Raw genomic sequence first — 6,910 nt, 5'->3', positions numbered from 1 at the left:
GCGCTGACCTCCTCAGCCTGGCTGCAAGGGGAACTGCTGCAGGAAAACGAGTTTACTTTCTGCGCAGAGCGCAGGGGAAGCTCTCCCGGAGGCTTGACTTGCACTGCGGGGTAGGATAGGGAGCTGGGCTTGGCTTTTTTTTTTTTGGCAATTGTTTATCTAATCAGCACTACTTGCTGTATTGAAAGTAGGAGATCTAATCAAACGTCAGGTGCATTTTTCACAGCTCAGGGTATGTCCTACAGCCAAGCAGAGACAATAAAGTTACAGTCAATTGCTCTGGCAAAACAAAAGCTTTCTCTAAAACATCCAGATTGAGGGAAATGCCGAGAGCGGCGGTGGCTGAGCAGGGACGGTGCTGAGCCAGCGGAAAAGTCTGCGCTTCCAGCTCAGGAAGTTTTTTGCCTGTGTGTAAACACAGGCAGGCTCAGCTCTGGCCCTGCCGAAAAGGTGGTTATTATTATTCCTTCCTTATCAAACCCCTTGCATTCCTTCCTTGCCGGTCCCACCGTCTGCCGGGCAACCTCCTCCTCTCACCATCCCGCACCGCCTGCGGGCTCACAGCTGCTTTGGGGCCACTTTGGGGGGCTTTTGGGGGGTTAAATCCATCTCAGCTTCCAACAGTGACCCGCTTTCCCATAAACATGGATCAAGATTGGTACAAGGGCTGTTGCCTGGTTCATGATCTCATGTCCTGCTCGTATACAGTGCATATACAGCCTGTTTAGCTGGTGGGGATCCTCATATGGGTGTGAAATGCCCTGAGGAAAATGATCAGCATGAAAGCATCCTCTGGGGAAGAATGGTGGCAAACAGAAATACAAGGTGTTAAATATAAATATAAATGTGACCCAGCCATTAAATGACACGTCCATGCCCCAGCCTGAAACAGAAGCAGGAGCTCTGACACCCACCCAGGCAGCCCCCGAATCCTTTTGCAGGTTGAAATCAAAGACTTTTTCAGAAATGAAGAAACACCTTCCTAACTGAATTGCCATAAAATGCTACTGTGAGTTTAAGGTGGCTTGCTCTGCATATTGCTGAAACCAATCAAATTTATCAGAGCAAACAAGTTTTAATTAAGTCTTATTAACTATGTCCCTCAGTGGATCTTCCATCCCTTTCGTAATAAAAACAGCACAACCCTCCCAGCTGAGAAAACTCCTGCCCTTCAATATCACAGGCCCTTCACAGCAGAACACGTCCCAGGTCAGAGAAAAGTAGCTCCTTTCTCTGTTTGCTGATTGCTAATTTCTTTTTCATTGGTTTAGCACTGGGACGAGCTGCCCCGATGCCCAAGCAGCAGGATCAGTCCTGCACAAGCAGCAAGATGCCCAGTTCCTGCTCGTGGCCCTTCGAAGACACCAGCGTTTTGCCTTGCGCTGTGCCTTGGAGGCCCCCAGAAAAAGATGAGCTCTCCTGGTGCTCTCCATGCTCCAGATCTGCCGGGACAGATTTACTCGAGCATTGCACTAAAATTTCAGTTTAAGGGTAGATGCCTCGCATGCCTTGTCGTGCTGTGAAATTTTCACCTCTTGTAAAACTTTGTTCAATGCAATTTAGCTTAGAGGCTACAGAAATACTACTCCTCTTTAAGTGTAAGTGTTTATCTCTGCAGCACAGGCTGCAGCCCAGCCCAGCAGGTACCCACCCCCCCGCTGCACAGAAGTGGAGGGGGTCATGGCCTCAGACTTAAATGCACCAAGGTTTCTGCATGACTTTGAAACCACAGCAGAAATAGCCTAGGGTATATTATACATAACAATGCTGCTATCTGCTGGCTGTGCTTTGCTAGAACATTTAATACTTTGCTCTAGAGGGAAGCTGGTACTCAGGTAATGGTGCCCAGTCAGAAGCAGCACCTGAAGAAGGGTCCTGCCCCACCACAAGCCCCTGCTGCACCCCAGGGTGCTGGCAATAGAGCCAGGAGGCTAACATATTAACATAATGAAATTATGAAAAAAGTAATACATACAGTGGGCTTTGAAGCTCATATTCTAGGAACGGGGAACATCTAAAATGAAATTTCTAAAATGAATTTCCCATCAATCCACTTCCCATCTGCTTGTTCGATGCCTGATCCTGCAAAACTCGTGTGGGAGTTCTACAATATTTGCTGCACCATCTGCTGCAAGGCCACGCAGGCTTTGCGATCCAAGCGCAGGGAACACAGAAACACAGGCAGGCTTTGATAACGTCCTGTGTTACACTTCAGGTGGCTGATGGAGAAGCAGCTGGCGAAGCGGCATCCGTGGAGCCAGGGCACATCCCTGCGACCGGAGCCTGGGAACGGGCAGTGCCCTCGGCTTCCTCCAGCCAGTCCTGCCGAATTCCTGTGTTGTACCAGTTTTGAGTCAGCCAAAAGCTCAGTCATCATCAGATGGCCATAAAGACGTCTCCCAGCATTGGTAAAGGGTGATGTTCAAGCTCCTTTCCTTTTCTCTCCTTTTCTAACCATAGAAAAGAAACCGGCGTCACGTAATGCCCGTGTATATAATCCGTCTGCACCGATGTGATATTTCTGCCTTTGCTTTCAAGGTAAAGGGAACAGCATCTGTGTAGGGCTTTTCCATCCCCCAGAAAAAATGATATTTACAACTATTTGCATTACAGGCACTTCACAGGTGTTTTAATTCCAAGTCTTTAATCTTAGCCTTCAGATCCATTTAATTTGCTGGTGTTTTGATTTGTAGTAACAGACATAAATGAGATTATCTATCCCCTGAGACAAACTGTCAAAGGCAAATGCTGAAGAATTGGGCTCTAAAAACATTTTCATATGCTCGTGTTGCAAACCCTGAGATGGAGCCAGAGATGAACATAGATTAGTGTGAGCCAGGACTCAGGTCTCAAACACAACATGCTGTGTGAGAAGGACCTTTGGGCTGATGCACGGAGCTGTTCCCGTGTTTGCAGGCTCACCTCCTCTTCTCGTTTCTTAAGGACCCACGAGGGTAGGAGGAAACACCTTCATAGCATGCAAAGAAAGTGTGCTAAGTGCTGTGAGGCTTCAAGTTTTTCTTTTTTAACCTCGAAAAAACAGGCGACTCAAGGATGGGTAAGCCTGGTAGGCTGTTTCTGGGGAAGAGCGTTGGTTTGGGAGGATGGCTGTGGAATCCTATTGAAATTTGTTCATGTTTTTCTTCTGGAGGAAAAAAAAAATTGAAGAGTTTTTTCTGTTAGTTTTCTAATAGAAAGTTATTTTGTTGGGGGAAAAGGAGACTAGTTCCAGGTTCCCACTCCAACTGTAGAAAAAAAAAGGTCTGAAAAAAAAGGTCTCCCTTTGTCTGCATAAGACATGGAAGATATCCCAAGGGCCTCTACCTAGAAAGTTCATTTTCAGGGTACATTTTTTTTTTCCTGTAAATTAAACAATACATTACTCTACCGACCTTTGGATATTTATTTGCTATTATTTCTGGTACTTTTACTTGTGATTTTTTTTTCTTCATTTTTTTAATTTTTGTGTTTGCATCTTCCTTCTTTTCTTATCTTCTGCCTGCCCCAGAGGCTTATTGCTGCTTTGGCAACATGCTAACGTGTTTAGGAATGATAAGACGTCTAATTAAGAGCATAATTAGCAGTACAAGGTCTTAATAGCTTATTAAAGGAAATACATTCAGAAAATTCTTTTCCTTTTCTTGCATTGGTACAATATAATTTACCAGCAAATGATAAAACAGTTTTGAATGGCTCAGACTTTTAGTAAGGAAAGTGGTGCTGGATTCATGATTTCATGGGGGGATTTTGCACCACTAACACTATTATTTTGATGTTGTTGTTTAAAAACAATTTAACAGATTAACAAAAGCAATTGCGAAGGAACAATGTCACTGTGGTGTGGCAGGCAGGAGCCTGACGAGCCCGAAAGCGGAATTAAGTAAAACTGCCTTCCCTACTTCTGCATATAAACAAATCCTGGGGGAGGTAAACTTGCTCTTTAAGAGCCGAAATGTCAGGTCGTGCTCCGAGCTGGGGCAGCTCAGCCGCTTGCAGGCTACGATCCTCCCTGCTCCTTTTCCACTTACATCTGTTAAAACTGATTATTTTTATATGAAGGCATCCTTGGCTTATAAACTCCAGCAGAGTAAGGACCACCTATAAACCCTGTGGATCCCTCTTGCTTTTACCAGTAAGAAACTCGGCGTTAAATCCTGCTCCGCAGGCAGAGAGCAGAGCCGGCGGAGGGAAATCAAACCACTTCGCTGCAGCTCGGGTTCCCCAGGCCGCCGTGTTTTTCCTCTGACCCACACACAGATTTCTTTCTAAATTTATCACAGCGTTCATCGGCAGTCCCACTTAGCGGCAGATTAGGAGGCTGGGCAGGCAGGGCCCATCCGAACGAGGGCAGGGGAGCCTGAAAAACCACGCGGGGGATGACGCAGCCAGCGAGGCGAGGGCAGGGAGCGGCGAAGGGGCAGGTGCAGCCCCGGTTCAGCTGCCCGCCGGCCTCCCTGCTCCGGGTTATCCCTCCCTGGAGCCCGGGGAGGCTCGCTGCGGCGGGAATGCTGCACCGCGATGGCAGCGCCCCAGCTCCTGGCTGGGTCCAGGGAGGTTTGCTGGTCGCTGGAGGCCGCGGTGCTGGCGCCGCTGGGGAATTTCCACTGGGCTGCGGAAGGAGCTGTTGGCCTCTGCGCGGGTCGCAAAGGCGAAGCAGCATTTGGCTGCAGCGGTGCATGCTGGAGCAGGCTTCTGTGCAGCACCCCCGTGCAGCTGAGCATCCCTCAGGCTCCCGAGACCTCTTGTGTGCCCCCAGTTCATACCTGCGCGTCCTGGGCTCCTGCCCGCCTGGGTCCGGCAGCCTTTGCCAGCCCCGGGTGGGACCAGAGCCGTTGTTCTGCGCCCTGCGGGCCCGCACGCCGAGGACACAGACCGGTGTAACCCATCCTGCCGTGAACGCGTGGGTGCGGGCTGATGCTAGCCGCATGCTGTGCGGAGATGAAGCCCTGTACAGGGAGTATGCGCCGTGTTTGGAATCACACAGGGAAATTATGCAGTTACAAGGATGGCATAATTGAGAGAATGCTTGACTAGCGCAATTTTCTTATGCGCCTGTCAGCAAATCACTTAATCTGTGCTGTGCCAAGTTTCCCATCCGTTAAATGGGGAATGATTATCCCCCTACTTGCTAAGAGGGAATGAGAATAATACCCACTAATGATTGTGAAAGGTGGCCACGGAGATGCGCAGTGACACACGTGGTAGCTGCAGACCTGGAAGCACGTAGCACTCTAAAAGCAACCTTTAAAAATTAATTTCTCCTCCTGCTGCTTTTTTATTGAAGAAAATCCCGAAACCGGTTTCTCTCTCCCGTGCAGGATTGTAAAAGCCTTCTCCGCCGTCCCCTGGGTCGGGACACCCCGGGTCCGACGGCGAGGAAGAGGACAAGCCCGCGGCGTGCCGGGCGAAGGCACCTCGGGGAGCCCGCAAGGAGCCCCCCGCCCCTCCGCCGCCCCCCCGGCCCCCACCCGGGGACCCACGCTGCCTCCTGGGAGTTGTAGTCAGCGCGGGGTGACCTTGGCTCCGCGGGCCCGCGGCGCTGCGCCGGGCGGGGCGGCCGGAGGGGGCGGCCGCCTCCTCGGCCAGGGAGGCCGGCGGGGGCTGGGGGGCCGCGCCGCCTCCCCTTCCCGCTCCGCCCCGGAGCCGATGGCAGCCCCGGCAGCCGCTGCGGCCCCCGCGGGGCCGGGCCGGGAGCCGCGGGGATGCCGCGCAGCAGGCAGGTACCGCGGCGGGGCGCGGGGGGGGAGCGGGGCCAGCGGGGCCGGGGCCGCGCACATCCCCCGCGCATCCCGTGTACATCCCACGCGTATCCCACGCGTTTCCCATGCGCATCCCGCGTACATCCCGTGCAGCACCACCCCACGCACATCTCGGTCACATCCCCCCGGGCTGCCGCCGCCGCCCTGCCCTCTCCGCGGGGGGATGCGGCTGACCCCCGCCGAGCGCTCCCGCCCACCCGCACCCCCCCCCTTACCCCCCCCCCGCAGCCGGGTGCGGGCGCTGGTCGGGGCACGCAGCGATGGGGAGAGGCGAGCCCGGCGCCAGCCGCCCCCCTCTGCCACTGGCACCCCGGGCTGGACCGGGCTGGGGGTGGGCACCCGCTGCGGGGGTGGCCGAGGGCTTCGGCACGGGCCCCCCCTCCCCGGGGTGGTCTGCTTCCCCAGAGTGATGAGGATGATTTAAAATAATAGTAACAATAATAACAATTATAACAATAACAACAACAACAATACTACTACTGATGATGCTGATGCTGATGATAAGAAGGAGCTAGTTCTGTTACACTTCAACAAAGGGCTCCACATGGATAAAACCTTGGGCAACTCTGCCCAGGGCTCACTCCTTCCCAGTGGATAAGTGGGAATGGCTGTCCTAGGCCAAATGGGAACAACGGGTGGAATTTAAGGGGTCCCTCACTTACTTTTATTTTAACACAAGGCCATGGGGGTTGAAAGTGGCTGCTTTACAGCTTCATGTTTTCTCTGCTTTTATATTTAGGGATAATTGCTCCGTATAGCATTTGTAACTTCCATGCGATGGATTGTTATGCTCTTGCTCCTTTTTTTCTCTCACAGAATATATGATGTAGTTTCTGTTTGTAGACTGTTTTAATAGCGAGGTGGCTGAGACAAAGTTTACTCAATAAACTTGTCTTTCCCCTTGAGCAGCTTTAGCTTAGATAAATGGGCTTTAAAGTCCCGGTTTAGCGTGGGACTAGGACTGTTTACCATTCATCATTGTTAGTTAATTGCTATTTGGTTAAATATTTAGTTTGGATTTAGTTCTTTTATGCCCTTTTCTTAAAAAATAATAAATAAAGGTGTGTTTAGTAATGTGGTAAAAGCTTTCTGGAAGGCCTTTTAAAGATACTCTGCAGTAGGGAAGCTCCATAAAGTTAATTTCTGTATCT

Source organism: Calonectris borealis, chromosome 26 (assembly GCF_964195595.1).
Source record: "Calonectris borealis chromosome 26, bCalBor7.hap1.2, whole genome shotgun sequence".
NCBI classification, from domain to species: domain Eukaryota; kingdom Metazoa; phylum Chordata; class Aves; order Procellariiformes; family Procellariidae; genus Calonectris; species Calonectris borealis.
This window is presented reverse-complemented; position numbering follows the sequence as displayed.